The sequence below is a fragment of the Cherax quadricarinatus genome, unplaced genomic scaffold (genome assembly GCF_038502225.1).
Source record: "Cherax quadricarinatus isolate ZL_2023a unplaced genomic scaffold, ASM3850222v1 Contig916, whole genome shotgun sequence".
NCBI classification, from domain to species: Eukaryota; Metazoa; Arthropoda; class Malacostraca; order Decapoda; family Parastacidae; genus Cherax; species Cherax quadricarinatus.
Window position 1 is genome coordinate 6,516 of NW_027195942.1, and position 20,265 is coordinate 26,780.

The 20,265-nt window shown below is 38.0% G+C and overlaps 1 protein-coding gene across 8 annotated transcripts in view; it reads left to right on the forward strand.

The window, feature by feature from the left end:
- Window positions 1-1,405: 1,405 nt before the first annotated feature.
- The window catches only part of LOC128692428 (zinc finger protein 436), a 108,394-nt gene continuing 89,534 nt past the window's right edge, over window positions 1,406-20,265 (forward strand). For 5 of the 8 annotated variants that reach the window (XR_011391269.1, XR_011391270.1, XM_070080755.1 and 2 more), the window contains exons 1-3: window positions 1,406-1,502; window positions 4,911-5,187; window positions 18,861-18,987. The gene's annotated coding sequence lies outside the window, so the exon portion shown is untranslated. The other 3 variants (XM_070080758.1, XM_070080756.1, XM_070080759.1) reach the window with 3 other exon arrangements.

The window sequence follows — 20,265 nt, forward strand, 5'->3', positions numbered from 1 at the left end:
AACAAATATGGTTAGGGGAATGTGGTAAAATTTTCGTGTTGATTAGACATTTATAATACAGATGAAATACTAGGCTTAGGTTAGGGTAAATTTATGATAATTGTGGAATGTTCTTTGATTCAAACTGCTCTTTATTATACTTGTATTTTATTATTCTAGTGTAAATTAAGAGCAAGGATGATTAATTTGAGGAAGAGTTAATATAGGTTTGCATGTTTTTGGGAAAGTTAACTTATCCACATGTATCTAGTATAGGACAATTTTAAGCTTCGGTATCTGATTTTATATGTAGGTAATAGTGGTCATATTTGTTATATTGTAATGTTATTCGTTAATGTTTCAATATCTAATGTAACGTTTTTTCAGTTATTTGTTCATATATTGTCATCTTTAGGGTTTTTCCTTTTGTCTATTGTCTATTGTGGGTTTAAATAAAATATAAAAAAAAAATAACCAAATTCTGTAAACTCAGCGTTGTAATACTTATAGAGAATAAAGTTTGAATTTGAATTTGAATTTGAATCTTGCCTAAGCAGGGGTCCAGTACTGGACCCTTAGATTTGGCATAAGAGAAGAAGTATTTTGGATTTTTTTTTTCGATTTCCTTTATGACTTTTAAATTCTTCCTGAGAAGCTGCCTTGCTGTTGTCTGTGCCTAAACTTCTCTCACCACAATCATTCCACAATGCACACTCAGCCACAATAATGAGGGGATGGTGAGTATATATAGTGTTGCGTCAGATACAATGTGAGAGAAGGTGGGAGTGAATGGGAAAGAGGGAATGGGAAAGGTAGAGAAAGTGGGAAGAAAGGTAAGAGAAAGGGACTCATCTGAGAACTGTATATTGTTTTAATTTCGTTATTTAAAATAAAATTAGATTCAGAATTTTAATTAAGATACAGTGGAACCCCGAGCTTCGGCCATAATCCATTCCAGGAGTTATGCCTAAATTCGAAATGGCCTAAAGTCGAAGCAGTATTTCCCATAAGAAATAATGTGAATCCAATTAATCTGTTCCACCCAAAAATATTCACAAAAAAATAATTTTCTTAAAGAATAAATACTATAGTTTTACATACAGAAAACAATGAGAAATAAATATAAAGCACTAATTTTAATGGATAAATGAACATTTCAAATCAGTTTTAGCTTTATTGAAGACTCTTGTTGGCATATGAAAGAGGCAGGGGAGTTTGTTTGGAAGCAGGACAAGATAGTCCTTCAATATGACACTAATATCAACTCTACGGCTTATTTATCTAACACAATTTATCTAATATGAGATAATAAACAATATTAATAACATGGAAACATGATATAATACTCTATAATGAATAAAATACGTTATACAGTATGTCTCCCTAACCGACAAGTGTTGCTGTGTTTGTTGTTGAATGAATAAGGGTCACTGAAAGATAAGTTGAACATAGTGGTGGTGATGGCGGCAACAGAGACGGCAGTGTTGTCAGTCGCCCTATATAACTCCAACAACATATGAGGAGTCAGTTTCGTGCTGTCCTTTTTCTATCGATTAATCTCTTAATTTGCTTGCTGCACTGTTAGTGCTACATTTTCTCGCTGACTGGCGATAAAGTGCTGCTTTAGTATCGTACATATCGTAAAATCACTGAAGAAGGCACATTCTCGCCTCTCTCTTCCTCCACTTTGTTACTTTGCTACAATTTCTTTCTTCAGTTCTATTGTGTTTCTCACTTTCTTTACCAAATGGCTGCCACTATGAAGTTTCTTTGGGCCCATGGTGGCTTGTTTCACAGTCACAATCAATAAACAAGCACCAGACACAAGGAATTATTGTGAAATGTTTGGATGAGCACAAAGGGTAATGTTCACCCAAGGATAAAGCTAGACTGGCTCACCCTGCGCAGGCAGGCGGACAGGTCTGGTACGATGGCCGAAACACGGGGCACACAGGCTGAAACTCTGGACAAATTTAGCTGAAAAAAGCGGCCGATACTTGGGGCGGCCAACCCCTCAAGGAAGGTTCCTTGATGTTGGTGAGGGGCTCTTGATTTAGGGAATTGGATCTGTGCTCCAGTTCCCCGAATTAAGCCTGAATGCCTTCCACATCCCCCCCCAGGCGCTGTATAATCCTCCGGGTTTAGCGCTTCCCCCTTGATTATAATAATAATTGGGGCGGCCAAAACTCGGGGTTCCACTGTACTTATTTTTAGTTTTTATTGATTAGGGTGGGTGGCCTTCCGAGGTTTTGTCTATCTGATCTAACAGACCCTGAAAAATTAATGGAAAATTACAAGCCAAAACATTACAATTCACTAAATAATGGTACTCATTAATATTTGTTATTCTTATCTTGTAAAATACCTGATATGTACAGCATTTAAATTGCATGTCATTTTAGCAGAGCAGGTGTAGCCCAGCTGAACATTATGATTGACAACACTCTTACTGCTAAACATGATGAGGGCAAATAAGATAAGATAAGATAAGATTTCGTTCGGATTTTTAACCCCGGAGGGTTAGCCACCCAGGATAACCCAAGAAAGTCAGTGCGTCATCGAGGACTGTCTAACTTATTTCCATTGTGGTCCTTAATCTTATCCCCCAGGATGCGACCCACACCAGTCGACTAACACCCAGGTACCTATTTGCTGCTAGGTGAACAGGACAACAGGTGTAAGGAAACGTGTCGAATGTTTCCACCCGCCGGGAATCGAACCCGGGCCCACCGTGTGTGAAGCGGGAGCTTTAGCCACCAGGCCACCGGGCCTGCACCTTGACAGCAACCTGAAATTCAACACCCACATCCAACACATAACAAAAAAAAAGTATCCAAAATGGTTGGGACCCTCTCCAAGATACGTTACTTCATGCCACAATCAGCCCTACTCGCACTATACTATTCACTCATCTATCCCTACCTCACCTATGCTCTTTGTGCCTGGGGATCAACAGCAACAACCCACCAATAATAACCCAACAAAAAGCTGCAGTAAGAATAATCACACAATTCAATGCTAGGCAACACCCCCCTACTCTTCAAAGACCTAAGCTTACTGTGCAAAACATTCACACCTACTACTGTGCAACCTACATTTACAGAACCAACCAGACTCATAGACACAATACCAGAAACAAAAATCTCTACGACATTCCCCGTGTCTGGCTAAATCTCTACAAAAATATGATGTACATAAAAGAGCCTAAAGTCTGGAACTCCCTGCCTGAAAACTCTAGGACTGCAGATTCAACCACCATTTTCAAAACTACCATTAAAAAAAATCTTATATCCCTAGCACATCCCACCATCAGCTAACTATAGGAAAACCACCTATTCTCTTTTTGTGTCATGCACACATACGAAACAAAATACAGGGTGTCTCACAAGTCTGGACCCATAGGGAAAGAACAATAAAATTACAAAATAGTTTGAAAATTTAGCACATAATATGTTCAAAGTGTCCACCATTGTGTCGCACACATAATTGAAGATCTCCACTGCAACAGCACTCTCTGAATCACGGTCACAGAAATTTCCTGAGATGCCTCCATGGGTCCAGACTTATGGGACACTCTGTAGATTTATTCTCATTATCTGTAATTCTCCCTAATTTACACTTAAACTTACCTAAATGACTGTAAACATAAAATTCCTAATACATATTGCTATTGGCTAATAAAGCTTAAGTTCTCCCTAAGTTTGCCTAAGATACTCTCCCAGTATAGGAGCTTTAATAGAAACAGTGCATCATGCCAAGACTTAACCATTCCCCATTACTAAATTTACTGATTGTAACATTGTCATATGTTTTGTACTACTTCATTATTATAAGTCTAATTACAGTGAAACCTTGGTTTTCGTTTGCCCCAGTTTTTGTGAAATTTGATTTTCGATGACTCTTTTTGGCAAAATTTTGTCTTAGTTTTCATTCATCCACTTGGTTTTTCTCTGTGCCAGATGCATCTGCCTGCCCGCCGGATGTGGCCACTCGTACGTTCGTGGCTCAGTCTGCCTTTGCTACTCATTCAGTGAGCATTACTCCGAGCGTTCATCCGAAACATTTCTAAATAATCCATTGTTTTTTGTGCTTGTTTATTGAGTGCGACTGCTAAATAAGCCACCATGGGGCCAAAGAAAATTCCTAGTGCCAGCCTTTTGATAAGGAAGGCAAGAAACACAAGAAATAAATTGTAGCAAAGTATGAAAGTGGCTTACATGTGGCTGAGCTTGCCGGAATATACAGGAAGCCCTCATCAATGATCGGTTGATCAGGGCTTTGATACCTGAAGTCCTAATGGAGGGGGATTCCCCTTACAAACAATAACCTCTCCTCTCTCTCCCCTCCTCGACGTCTTCCATATGCCAACAAGAATCTTCATTAAAGGTAAAAGTTATGTTAAATGTTCATTTATCCATTTTATTAGTGTTTTATATTTATTTGTCATTGTTTTCTGTGTGTGAAACTATAGTTATTCTCTCTAAAATGTATTTTTTGTTGATATTTTAGGGTGTCTGAACAGATTAATTGGATTTACATTAATTCTTATGGGAAATATTGCTTTAGTTTTTGTACGATTTGGTTTTCGTCAGACCTTCTGGAAAGGATTAATCACGAAAACTGAGGTTCCACTGTAATCATTACTGAATTTACTGAATGTAACATTGTCGTATGTTTTGTACTACCACATTATTATAAATCTAATTAATCACTTCAGTTACCTAACTTTTATAACAGTATGCAATAATGAATATTAAAATGTACTGCTCTATAACCTATGTCAATCTAGAGTAAGAATTAGGATTAGTCTGCCTGCTAGAGGCCTTCTTTGTTTTTAATATTTTTGAGAGGAAGTTGCTAGCAACCTCTTCTGTATAAATTACTAAATGTAAAAATAAGAAAAGCTTTATAAGGTTTTCTTCTTTTTCCAGTCATGCTGCCTCAGTGGGAGACCTGGAGTATACAACTGGTGTTAAAAAACAATGTACTATTTGTTAATAATAATAATATAAATGAGAGGTGTTCAGCAGACTTGTGAACTACACACTAAGGTTGGGTGAGAACTGTCTTGTCCTGGCAGCGGTGGACATTGGCCACTCAGAGCCCTGGACCCTCAACACCTACACACTCCACTTAACCAGACAACCTCCATCTGTGCCAACACCAGATCTCGCTATCCATGCCCATCAGGTCTGCGCCCTCAAGCAGGTGAGGGAGGCCAAAGGTAAGAGAAGAGCGAGGACTACTGAGAAATACTGAAATACTGAAGACTGACTATTAGTATATTCAGGCTAAATGTACATGGGTTTTTGACAAATTTGTGTTTTAATTTTTTATATTGGCTATGTAAAGCACAGTATTATTAGAATACTGAATATGCATACAGTTATATAATCTAACAAACGTCAGATAGTACTTTTGTTTTTGTATCTTTCATTGTAGTCACAAATGGTATGTATGCTCCCTTTAGCTTCATCACATAACAAAAATGAAAGTACAGTAGACCCCCGAATTTCGTGAGTCTCAAGTTTCGTGAATTTCGATTATCAGCAACTTTTTTCGTCAAAATATAGCCTCAAAATTCGGCGGTCATACAGAATGCGTCTGAGCGGCCTCCCAGTGGCCATGCACACACAAAGGCTCCCACACACCATTTAGAGCCAGTGTGGCATTGTTTCAGTGAGTGACCATCACCCCATGCATTCATACGATACATTTCATAATAATCCATTCTTTTTGTGCCTGCAACTGCTAAATAAGCCACCATGGGCCCAAAGAAAGCTCCTAGTGCCAGCCCTTTGGTAAAAAGGCGAGAAAAACGATAGAATTCAAGAAAGAACACACCAGCCAGAGTACTCCCCCACACAAACCAGCCAAAGTACTCCCCACACAGACACACCAGCCAGGGTACTCCCCCACACACACCAGCCAGGGCACTTCCCCACACACACCAGCCAGGACACTTCCCTACACACCAGCCAGGACACTTCCCTACACACCAACCTGGGTACTTCCCCACACACACCTGACAACCCTATGCCTGTTGTGGAATCTATTGTGGCTTTGGGTGTGTCCATGGGGTTGGATGTGAGTGGCCAGGATGTGGAAGAGTTGGTGAAGGTCCACATTGAGGAGCTAACCCCTTGAAGAGCTGCAACAGCAACAGAGCACAGTGAGGAAATTGCTTCACTGGAGGAGGAAGAGAGAGGGAAGAAGGTGCCTTCTTCAAAGATTAAGGACATTTGTGCAAAGTGGAGTGAGGTGCAAACATTTGTGGAGGAACATCGCCCTAACAAAGCTGTTGCAGGCAGTGTCTGCTACATGTTCAATGACAATACCTTGTCCCATTTTAGGCAAATCTTAAAGATGCCAGAAATGGAGCTCTCTGGAACTATTTTTTGAGCGACAGGGGATCAGTGACTCTCAGGCTGGTCCTAGTGGCATTAAAAAACAAAGAAAGGAAGTAACCCCAGATAAGGACTTAGTACCTAAAGTCTTTATGGAAGGGGATTTCCCTTCCAAACAATAGTGTAACTTCTCCATCTTCTCCCCTCCTCCCGTCTTTCATACACTGTTATGCAGGGTTCTGCATGACATTGTAATGTATATACAGTAGAGAAGGGTGTCATAATAGTATGAATGTTATAATTGTAAAGCATAATTTTATAATTCATAATGTGCTTTTGGGGGTAATGTAAAATAGGTTAAACTATAATTATAAAGAAATCCTGCTAGGGATTTATTTTCCAACTGTGTTTGGGTACGCGGGGTAAGCGTGGCTTGGGGCAGTCACGTGGAGTCAGCATGGTGTGGAGGCTGGTGTCGGAGATGCTGTGTATTTAAGCGGTGTAAGCGGCGGCAGCGGCAGCAGCGACTTCCAAGCTCCGTACTTTTCTCCAACTACCAGAGCTACCAATGCTCCTATGATGACCTAGTTACAAGCAAAACTGCACTACCCAACGTAGCACCCAGAATGACCAAAGATTACCAGCAGTGAAACCTACAAATCGAAAATAATAGAGATCAAAGGAAGACTGCACACAAACCGAAAGCAACACCCCGCTGCCAGCCGAACAACGTAACCCTAAGCTTTGTATACTACAACTTCTTCTTAACTACAACAATTCCTGTAGTATTATGAGTCGCAATCTAAGAGGAAACAGCACCAAGGCCAGCAAGAAAACACCGAAAAATCAACTATTCAACAAGTGTAGCCAGGAGGACGCCGGCTCAGCAACCACCCCACTCACCACCACTCAAGGCGACACCACAACAATAACAACAAACATGGCTGCCACCAGCCCATCCTCCCCTCTCTTCCCCGGATTCAACCTACCAAGTAGTCTCTCAGGTATGACCAACGATCCAGATACCCTAAAGACATGCATCTCCAACTTAGCTATTGAAAATATGAATCTTCGAGAGACGCTAACAAAACAAGACACCAGGATGACACAACTCGAGAACAAAATCCTCAGTCTTGAACAAAAGTTAACAACACCAGGAATGACTAACTGTGACAAGACCATCCAAGCAGTCATAGATAGCCATACCCAACAAATAATATCTCTTAATACAAAGGTTGAAGAAGCAGTAAAAGAATGGAAGAACAACTTAGATAACCAGTTCAGTGACTACTTTGCTCTCCAAGAAGATAAAACTGAGCAAGATAAACTATCGGACGCAGTAATAGTTAACAGTCCACTTTTTCCCAGTGATATGAACCAAACAAACAGTAAAGAAATTACTCTGCAGATCATAAAGGACCAAACAAGTGTTATTGTACCAGAGTCTGAAATAAAAGAAGCCAGGTTACTAGGATCCCATGGTAGAAAAAGTGTTATGCTTAGATTCCACTCACATTACAGGAAAAAAGACTTAATTATTGCATCTATTAAAGTAAAGAAAGAGGTATACATAAACGAGTGTCTTACCAAAAAACGTCAGAACCTCCTGTATAGAGTCAGAAAACTTAAGCGGGAGAATAACGACACAATACACCAATGCTTCACACGGGATGGGAAAATTCTTGTTAGGAAAACAAATGTAGGTCAACTGTACACAATCACGAACGAGAATGATCTATCACGATTTCTCAGGGATACTAATCTTACAGAGAATAACTAAACAATGTCCAACTTAAAAGCCTATGTAGTGTAGTGTATGTTTTGCTCCATTATTGTTCAAATTTCATTGTGCAATCTCTTAGTAATTAAATAATCAACTACCTCATTTTGTGATTTTACTAGTAAGCATAAGTCACCTTATGTGATTTTGTTATTTACTATTGTTCGCTTAAACATTAGCTGAATTGATACTTTCTCTGTCCATATTACTACCTCATATTTTTTTAAATACTATCAATTGATATTACTTACTAAAATTAATAATTATCATTTTTACTAAAATTTCAATTTACTCTTAACATTTTTGACATTTAATAACCATTACTTGTCTAATTACCTTTACCTGTTTTAATACCACATTTACTATCTTAGATTACTCTTAATTACCTTGTACTGCCATATAACCAAGTATAACTACCAGTGCAATATTGAATGAAATAAACATTACTTTTTCACTTTTTTGTAATCATTATTACTTACTAAAATTTTATTAAACACCATATTTACTACCAGTCAATTTTACTTTTGTACATTAAACATTATCTTATACTTCCCATAACATTTTGTTGCCAAATTTTCAAGTTTGTATATTCAACCCCAACCTTTATATTATCCTTTGTACCTGTGTACCTGTGTACCTGGGTACCTGTCTACCATCTTACTATCATATTATAACCAAGACATTACCATTGTTATTTTTTACTATTATTCTTTTGGTACTTTAATTGTGAATTTTATTTTGTCAATTTAAATCTAGTTATAATCTTGATCTTGTCAACAACCTATACCAGACTCTAGTGCAATTGCAAGTACCATTTCAAATTGTATTTTTATATTATAAGTTTATATTATAATTCCTAACATCTGTCCATTTAACTTTGTTTACCATTACTTAATTTTAGTCCCTTACATATTTTCTCCTTTATTTTAGCTTTATATAACTACCCTAGTTTATATATCCACAATTGTTAAAATAATCAAGGTGCTATTCTCAGGTGCTAAAGTAGAATAAGTTCACAATTTTGCCATTATATTCCAAAGCTCATTTATTTGATTACCACTTTATTGTTCACCACAACCTATATTAGTCTCTTTTATATTATAATTTTATACTATAATTCTAACTTTAAAAAATTACCTTTATAGTACTACCTACTATCATATTCCCAAGCTCCATTATTTGATCATCACTTTATTTGTATTAGTCCCTTTTATATTGTCTCCTTTATTTTAGCTTAAAAAAAAAAACTACCTTAGCTCATTATTTTACATTTGTTAAATAATTCGGGTGCTATTTTTTAGCTTAAGACTATTTACTTTGTTTTATACTTAATTCTAACTATAGATTCACTACAAATCTTATGATTACAAGCATTGATCCTGATACCAACCTCTTATTTAATGACTTAAATGAATCAAACAGTTACTGTAATTACTACACTGCAGAACAATCAAAGGCACTTCTCAGAGCCAACAACAACATAACTATCTTTAACTACAATATCAGATCTTTAAGCAAGCATTACGATGACCTCACAGCATTACTAAATTCCTTACATGCCAATATGTCCATCATTACACTAACTGAAACCTGGCTAAAGCCTGATAGTACAGATGTCTATGCCATTCCTGGTTACACAGCCATACACAACTGTAGGCCAGACCAACAAGGGGGTGGCACAGCCATATACTACTCAGACCAACTAGAATGTATCACTAATACTTGCACAAGGGATGAACATGGGGAATATATAATAGCTAAATTCAAATCCAAATACCTACAAAAACCTCTCACATTGATAAACATCTACAGAGTTCCACAGTCAAACATTAGCCAATTTAGTCAAAACCTAGGAAGTATGATAACTGATGCACGCATGAACAAAGATCACTTACTACTTTCAGGTGACTTCAATATAAATCTCCTGCAAGACCAGGACCAACACGTTACTGAATTCACAAATACAATGAGTAACTGTATGTTACTTCCAACAGTAACAAAACCTACAAGAGTTACAGAGACTAGTGTTTCCCTACTTGACCACATCTGGACCAACACCATATCCCCTTTAAAATCAGGCATAATTACAGATAATACCACAGACCACTACCCTACTTTCCTCATAACAACTCTTGGTAAACTACCCCAAGACACTACTAAAGTCACCTTCAGACTTCACAATGAGGCAGCCATTAATAACTTCACAACAGCAGTAGCAAACATTGATTGGCACACTGAGCTAGAAATCTATACAGATATTGACGAATGTATTAATAATTTTCTAAAAAAGACCCAATACCTCTATAACAAGCACTGCCCTAAAAAAACTAAACAGATGACAGCTATGAGACTGAACAGTCCCTGGCTAACACCCAGCATTCTCAAATCCATAAATACAAAACACCAATATGAAAAACAGTACAGAATGGGTCACATAACCAGAGACCAAACAAAACGTTACTCGTCAATCCTAACCAGCCTGATAAGAAGGGCAAAAAAATTGTATTATGAGAACAGATTATCCAACTTACGAGGTGATATAAAAAAGACCTGGAAAATCCTATCAGAAATTCTGGGAACAAAAAAGATATCACGAAATAGCGAAATAAAATTAGCAAAATCAGATGAACCCCAACTCCCACCAACAGAAACAGCAAACAGACTCAATGATTTCTTCTCCACTATAGGACAAAACCTTGCCAATAAAATCCCAAGCTCAGATACCCCACCAAATGACTACCTCACCGACAACTACCCGAACACACTGTTTCTAGCTCCGACTAACCCATACGAAGTCTCCCTTATTATCAACGCACTAAAAAACAAGGCAGGAGATTTAAATACCTTACCACCCTTTATATACAAAAAACTGTCACAAGTGCTATCACCAATCATTGCAACACTCTTTAACAAATCCATAGAATCCTCCACCTTCCCTACAGTACTCAAAATAGCAAGGGTCACCCCGATCCACAAAGGAGGAGACCAAACAGAGTTGAATAACTATAGGCCAATATCCAACTTACACCCTCTCTCAAAAATCTTCGAAAAATTAATTCATAAACGAATCTACTCCTACCTTATCTCCCAAAACATACTCAACCCCTGCCAATTTGGATTCAGGCCTAATAAAAATACTAATGATGCTATTATACACATGCTAGAACATATATACACTGCAATAGAGAAAAAAGAAGTCCCACTGGGGATCTTCATTGACTTACGTAAAGCTTTTGATACAGTTGACCATGACTTGCTCCACGTGAAATTGTCAAACTATGGTATAAGAGGGCAATCCCTCAACTACCTCAAGTCATACCTCAGCAACAGAAGCCAATATGTGTACGCAAATGGGGCAAACTCTTCTGCGCAACCAATTACAGTTGGTGTCCCACAGGGAAGTGTCCTTGGCCCTCTTCTCTTTCTCCTATACATAAATGACCTTCCAAATGCTTCGCAATTACTCAAACCCACTCTTTTTGCAGATGACACGACATACGTCTTCTCTCACCCGAGCCCAGTCACGCTAGCCAATACTGTAAATACCGAATTACAGAAAATATCTACCTGGATGAGGACTAACAAACTTACACTAAACATTGACAAAACCTACTTCATTCAGTTTGGTAACAGAGCTACAGATGTCCCTCTTAACATAATGATGAACGGATCACCTATCACAAAGCTAACAGAGGGAAAATTCTTAGGAATCCACCTTGATAATAGACTCAAATTTCATACACATATACAACAAATTTCTAAGAAAATTTCCAAGACTGTAGGCATACTATCGAAGATACGGTACTATGTTCCACAGTCAGCCCTCCTGGCCTTATATCACTCTCTTATTTACCCCTATCTCACCTATGGAATTTGTGCATGGGGCTCAACAACAATTAACCATCTCAGACCACTAATTACCCAACAAAAGGCTGCAGTTAGAATGATAACAAATTCTCACTACAGGCAGCACACTCCACCAATATTCAATACACTAAACCTACTCACCATACAAAACATCCATACTTATTACTGCACCTATTACATACATAGAACACTTAACTCTGATGTTAACCCTCCCCTCAAACATCTCCTTGCCAACCTCAACAGAACACATGACCATAACACAAGGCACAGATCACTCTTTGATGTTCCTCGTGTCCATCTCACACTATGCAAAAACTCAATGCACATAAAAGGCCCTAAAATCTGGAATTCATTACCTGTAAATATAAAAGAAACACTACCTGTTTATAAATTCAAGTCTCTTCTCAAAGATCACTTACTCACTCAAAACCAAATAAATACTGAATAACTGAACCTTAAAAATTGTATATCTTAAATGTTTCTCACAATTATATCACATAAATGTTAAACCTAAAACCCCATCTAACTTTATTATTTTTTAAATACACTACCTAACAGAATACTCCATACGACTGAATGTACAACAATGCATGCAACCATATGACCTGTCTTTGTAATACTCATTTGTGCTTTATAGTTATCTGTTTACAATAATGTATTATCACTGATTTCATCATTGCTTAGTTAATTTTAAGCCAGCCCGAAATGCTATGCATAGTATAAGTGGCTTTGGCATGCTGCTCTTATCTGTATTTTTTTGTACCTGTGTATGTATGCTCAAATTGTTAATAAATAAATAAATAAATATATAAATAAGTTTGTAGTTGTGTACTCCTTTTGTTTAGCTAACCCAAGCCATAGGCTCTTCTATGGCTTACCTGTATGCCCACCCAGGCTCTGACATGGTCAGGGTGCGGTGGCATGAGTGAAGAAATAAGAAATGGGGTTGGTATTGGAGTAGAGTCGGCCTGGTGCTGGCTAGGACGAGTGTTATGGTTACTGGACTGCCAACCAGCTGTTTCTTGTGTACCGTCATTTGGGCGTTTAGAATGAGGGTGTTTCTAGAGTGTGTATATAGTGTTATGTTGAATAAATAGATATATTTTCCTAACTAGGATTTTTCCCTAACCCTCTGTTAACCAACCCATTGAAGTAACAAATGCTGGTTTAGCGCTTTCTGTTTTGACTGGGATAGCCCTGGGTGGCCTGTTTATGCCTGAGATGTGTGTAACTTTTACCTTTGCCCTTAGACAAGGCTCTAGTCCCCAGGTATCCCACTTATCTGCGTAACATACACCAACAAGAGTCTGCAATAAAGGTAAGTGTGATGCTGTTTTTTTTTTTTTTTTAACAAGTCAGCTGTCTCCCACCGAGGCAGGGTGACTCAAAAAAGAAAGAAAATCCCCAAAAAGAAAATACTTTCATCATCATTCAACACTTTCACCACACTCACACATTATCACTGTTTTTTCAGAGGTGCTCAGAATACAACAGTTTAGAAGCATACACATATAAAGATACACAACATATCCCTCCAAACTGCCAATATCCCAAACCCCTCCTTTAAAGTGCAGGCACTGTACTTCCCATTTCCAGGACTCAAGTCCGACTATATGAAAATAACCGGTTTCCCTGAATCCCTTCACTAAATATTACCCTGCTCACTCTCCAACAGATCGTCAGGTCCCAAGTACCATTCGTCTCCATTCACTCCTATCTAACACGCTCACGCACGCTTGCTGGAAGTCCAAGCCCCTTGCCCACAAAACCTCCTTTACCCCCTCTCTCCAACCCTTTCGAGGATGACCCCTACCCCGCCTTCCTTCCCCTGTAGATTTATATGCTTTCCATGTCATTCTACTTTGATCCATTCTCTCTAAATGACCAAACCACCTCAACAACCTCTCTTCTGCCCTCTGACTAATACTTTTATTAACTCCACACCTTTTCCTAATTTCCACACTCCGAATTTTCTGCATAATATTTACACCACACATTGCCCTTAACCCTTTCAGGGTCCAAGGCCCAAATCTGGAGTCACGCACCAGTGTCCAAGAATTTTCAAAAAAAAAATTTGTTATTTTTTCTTATGAAATCGTAGAGAATCTTTTTGTGAAGGTAATAAAACAAAAAGTACGAAATTTGGTGGAAAATTGACGAAATTATGCTCTCGTGAATTTTGATGTGTCAGCGACATTTACGAATCAGCGATTTTGCCGACTTTGACTCCCATTTTAGGCCAATTACATTATTCCAATCAACCAAATTCTTAGCTATTTCACTAGTATTACTTCTATTCTATCGATTGAGCACAAGAAATCGCCAAGTCAACTGTTTCAACTACAAAATAAAGTGATTGGAAATTGTTAATTTGGCCAATTTAACACAAAGTTCAAAATATTCCAATTTCAAAATAGGGTCCAGAATAAACAATGTAGGCATTCCTGGCACTAAACTAACGTTTCCTCTGTTCATTAGTTATGTTTTGAGGCTTTACAAATAAATTCCATTTTGATTTTTTATTCACATAATGAATTTTTATTCACACCAAAAAATAGAAGATTTACTGTTATGCAATACTGTAATAATTGTATAAATATCATCACCATATTTGTGAATGTATATTAGACCCACCAGCTGACGTGTATTAGACGTGTGAAGTCGTTTGTTTACTCTTGAATATTGGCAAAAATTTAACATTTCCGCTACTTTGAGCTCAGTTTCAAGCCATTTCCAGTGCTAAAACCAATCAAAATCATCTCTATTTCTGTAATATGTCTTCCATTCTATCAAATGTGACCAAGAAATCGCAAATACAACTATAAAAAACATACGAAAAAACACTGCAAAGTTGCTGTTTTAATCGAAAAATCATGATTTAAGTTTTTTCTCTCATTATACACAGTGTGCTGCAGGATCTGTTTTATGTGGTGCACACATACCACATAGATGTATTCTCTCATATCTAGGCCCAAATGTACCACTCACAGTTTATCAGAGTGAGCTGAGCTCATGGCGTAGATCTACGGTTTGGACCCTGAACGTAAAGCCGTAGATCTACGGGATGGACCCTGAAAGGGTTAAACAGGACATCTCCACTGCCTCCAACCGTCTCCTCGCTGCTGCATTTACCACCCAAGCTTCACACCCATATAAGAGTGTTGGTACTACTATACTTTCTTACATTCCCTTCTTTGCCTCCATAGATAACGTTTTTTTGACTCCACATATACCTCAACGCACCACTTACCTTTTTTCCCTCATCAATTCTATGATTAACCTCATCCTTCATAAATCCATCCGCCGACACGTCAACTCCCAAGTATCTGAAAACATTCACTTCTTCCATACTCCTCCTCCCCAATTTGATATTTAAGTTTTTCTTTATCTAAATCATTTGATACCCTCTTCACCTTACTCTTTTCTATGTTCACTTTCAACTTTCTACCTTTACACACATTCCCAAACTCATCCACTAATCTTTGCAATTTTTCTTTAGAATCTCCCATAAGCACAGTATCATCAACAAAAAGTAACTGTGTCAATTCCCATTTTGAATTTGATTCCCCAAAATTTAATCCCTCCCCTCTCCCGAACACCCTAGCATTTACTTCCTTTACAACCCCATCTATAAATATATTAAACAACCATGGTGACATTACACATCCCTGTCTAAGACCTACTTTTACTGGGAAGTAGTCTCCCTCTCTTCTACACACCCTAACCTGAGCCTCACTATCCTCATAAAAATTCTTTACAGCATTTAATAACTTACCACCTATTCCATATACAGTGGACCCCCGGTTAACGATTTTAATCCGTGCAAGAGGGGTAATTGTTATGCGAAATAATCGTTATGTGAATGAATTTTCCCCATAAGAAATAATGGAAATAAAATTAATCCGTGCAAGACACCCAAAAGTATGAAAAAAAAAAATTTTTACCACATGAAATGTTAATTTTAATACACACAAACTGAAAAAGGCATGCACACTTACATGACACTTACTTTTATTGAAGATCTGGTGATGATTGATGGGATGGGAGGAGGGGAGAGCATTATCTTCTTACTGTTTAGAAGGGGAATCCCCTTCCATTAGGACTTGAGGTAGCAAGTCCTTTTCCGGGGTTACTTCCCTTCTTCTTTTAATGCCACTAGGACCAGCTTGAGAGTCACTGGACCTCTGTCGCACAACAAATCTGTCCATAGAGCTCTGTACCTCCCGTTCCTTTACGATTTGTCTAAAATGGGCCACAACATTGTCACTGAAATAGTCACCAGCACGGCTTGCAACAGCTGTGTCAGGGTGATTTTCATCCATAAAGGTTTGCAGTTCAACCCACTGTGCACACATTTCCTTAATCTTTGAAGTAGGCACAATGGATTCCACAACTGGCATAGGCTTCTCAGGGTTAGCCCCAAACCCTTCAAAATCTTTCTTAATTTCCATACTAATTCTCACCCTTTTTACCACAGGGTTGGCACTAGAAGCTTTCTTGGGGCCCATGGTCACTTATTTTCCAGAAACACCACCGAAAACACTGTAATAATACGAAATATTCCGAGTGTATGCTTGGATGTTAGCGCGGAGGCTGCCTGGTAAACAATGGCACGGGCGGCACATGTGAGGCTGGGTGAGGGCGCACATTGGACGCGTCTCGGACGAAAATCGGTGAGCGGGTTTTTAATCGGTATGCGCGGCAAAAATTTTGCGATTAAAGTAAGCGGTATGCGAAATAATCGCTATGTGATGCCATCGTTATGCGGGGGTCCACTGTACAGTGGACCCCCGGTTAACGATATTTTTTCATTCCAGAAGTATGTTCAGGTGCCAGTACTGACCGAATTTGTTCCCATAAGGAATATTGTGAAGTAGATTAGTCCATTTCAGACCCCCAAACATACACGTACAAACGCACTTACATAAATACACTTACATAATTGGTCGCATTGGGAGGTGATCGTTAAGCGGGGGTCCACTGTACTTGCAACATCTGCCACATTGCTCCTCTATCCACTCTATCATATGCCTTTTCTAAATCCATAAATGCAATAAAAACTTCCCTACCTTTATCTAAATACTGTTCACATATATGCTTCAATGTAAACACTTGATCTACACATCCCCTACCCACTCTGAAACCTCCTTGCTCATCCGCAATCCTACATTCTGTCTTACCTCTAGCTCTTTCAGTTATAACCCTACCGTACACTTTTCCTGGTATACTCAGTAAACTTATTCCTCTATAATTTTTACAGTCTCTTTTGTCCCCTTTCCCTTTATATAAAGGGACTATACATGCTCTCTGCCAATCCCTAGGTACCTTCCCCTCTTTCATACATTTATTAAACAAAAGTACCAACCACTCCAACACTATATCCCCCCCCTGCTTTTAACATTTCTGTCATGATCTCATCAGTTCCAGCTGCTTTACCCCCTTTCATTCTATGTAATGCCTCACGTACCTCCCCCACACTTACATTCTGCTCTTCTTCACTCCTAAATGATGGTATACCTCCCTGACCAGTGCATGAAATTACTGTCTCTCTTTCTTCCTTAACATTTAAAAGTTCCTCAAAATATTCTCGCCATCTACCTAATACCTCCATCTCCCCATCTACTAACTCCCCTACTCTGTTTTTAACTGACAAATCAATACTTTCCCTAGGCTTTCTTAACTTGTTTAACTCACTCCAAAAATTTTTCTTATTTTCATTAAAATTTCTTGACAGTGCCTCTCCCACTCTTTCATCTGCTCTCCTTTTGCACTCTCTCACCACTCTCTTTACCTTTCTTTTACTCTCCATATACTCTGCTCTTCTTATAACACTTCTGCTTTGTAAAAACCTCTCATAAGCTACCTTTTTCTCTTTTATCACACCCTTTACTTCATCATTCCACCAATCACTCCTCTTTCCTCCTGCCCCCACCCTCCTATAACCACAAACTTCTGCCCCACATTCTAATACTGCATTTTTAAAACTATTCCAACCCTCTTCAACCCCCCCCACTACTCATCTTTGCACTAGCCCACCTTTCTGCCAATAGTCGCTTATATCTCACCCGAACTTCCTCCTCCCTTAGTTTATACACTTTCACCTCCTTCTTACTTGATGCTGTTATTGTTTTATATTTGATTTCTCATTCTTTTCTGTATGTAAATCGATATTTAATTTAGAAAAAAAATGTTTTTTGTTAATACTTTTGGGTGTCGGGAACAGATTAATTGGATTTACGTTATTTCTTTTAGGGTAAATGGTTTTGAAATTCGTGAATTTTGACTTGGCAGACTCTCTGGAACGGATTAATCATGAAATTTGGAGGTCCACTTTAAATAAATGCAGTAGTACTTTGAGTTTTGAACTTCTCTCAACTTGAACAATTATGTAAGTGTAGTTTTGTAAGTTCTTTTGTAAGTGTGTTTTTGGGGGTCTGAAACTGACTAATCTAATTTACATTATTCCTTATCGAAACAAATTTGTTTAGTAACGGCACTCAACCAGCCTTCTGGAATGAATTAAGTTCATAACTCAAGGTACCACTGTAATTGATAAAAATAAAAAACTTTATTTATTTTAAAGAGTGCTGAGGGGTGAGGATTTTGTAGTTTGGAAGGTCATTAGAATTGTCTGCATATTTTTGGCAAGACAGCAGTTGAATGATGAATGTTTCTATGTTTTTTTGGGGTCACTGGAGGAAGGGGGCAAAGCACTAGTATGTTAAATGAATGAATTTTTTTTATCAGTTTTTCAGCATTGTCCAAAGGTTATGTTATTGTTAAAACATTATATAGTTAAGTGGGAATGTATGTTTTGGTGCAAGTGTCAAAAACTAAAAAGAAACATGGCTACTTTGATGACTAATAGATACATGGGTGTCTTGCAGGAATGTGAGCTGAGGATTGCACCCTCAGAGCCATGTGGCCTGAGCACTGAGTCCTCTTTTAATTCTTGGAGAGACTTCCTCACCCACAGCCATGGTCTTCCTGCCTGCTCACAAGGTGATGTTCATGGTAAGTTTCTAATCATAGGATCTGGAACCCTGAAAACTTTGCTGAGTAAATGCAGGTACATACATCCTTAACAGAGAATGAGATACGGGAAGAAAAAAAAAGAAATATGGAAAATGTAGTGTATGAAGGATGGGTATGGGGTATATAATAGATATTAATCATAATACACAAAATTATTTTTTTTTTTTTTTTTGACGGGGTGTGAATAACTGTACAGTATGATGGTTTTTGCATTTAACAGCCTTTCAGGGTTGAGAGGCCCTCTCCTAAGCTTGTTCTCAGGGTCGAAAATTTTTCGGAAAAAAAAAATGCTTTTCCTTATGAAATGATAGAGAATCTTTTCCCGATCATAATGGCACTAAAAGTATGAAATTTGATGGAAAACTTACGAAGTTAGCGGTCTCGCCGATGTTTACGCATCAGCGATTTCGCCCAATTTGAGCCCTACTTTTGGCCAATTCCTGTGTACTAGTCAACAAAAATCATATATATTTTGCTAGAACTCCATTTTTTCTATCGAATGAGGACAAGAAACCACCCAATTACCAATTTCAACTATCCAGTAAAGTGGTTAGAAATTGGCAATTTTGCCAATTTCACACAAATTTCAGAAGATGCCAATTTCCAAATAGGGTCCAGAATAAACAAGACAGACATTCCTGGCACTAAAATAACAAGTTCTCTGTTCATTAGTCACGTCCTCAGGCCCCTCTTATATTTCTATTGCTTTCCACTTTGAATTTTCATTCTTACAAAAAATAGAAGATTTAGTATTATGCAGACTACTGCATTAGTGTAAAAATGGTATAAATAATATCAGCGCACCTGTGAAAGAATATTAGACTCACCAGTTGATGTGTATTGGATGCTTGGCATGATTTGTTTACTTTTGAACTTTGGTAAAAATTGAACATTTCTGCTACTTTGAGCTCAATTTCAAGATACTTTTCATTGTGAAACCAATCAAAATCATCTCAATTTCTGTAATATGTCTTCCATTCCATAAAATGAGACCAGGAAAACTAGAATACAACCATAAATACCATAGGAAAATATAGTGCAAAGTCGCTGTTTTAATCCAAAAACACGGTCAAAGTTTTTTTTCTCTCATTACGCACTGTGTGCTGCAGGATTTTTTTTATGGCAATATAAACACAAATGCAGTATAATGTGATCCTTTATTGACTACGTTTCGCCCACACAGTGGGCGAAACGTAGTCAATAAAGGATCACATTATACTGCATTTGTGTTTATATTGCCATTGTGTCGGTATTTTA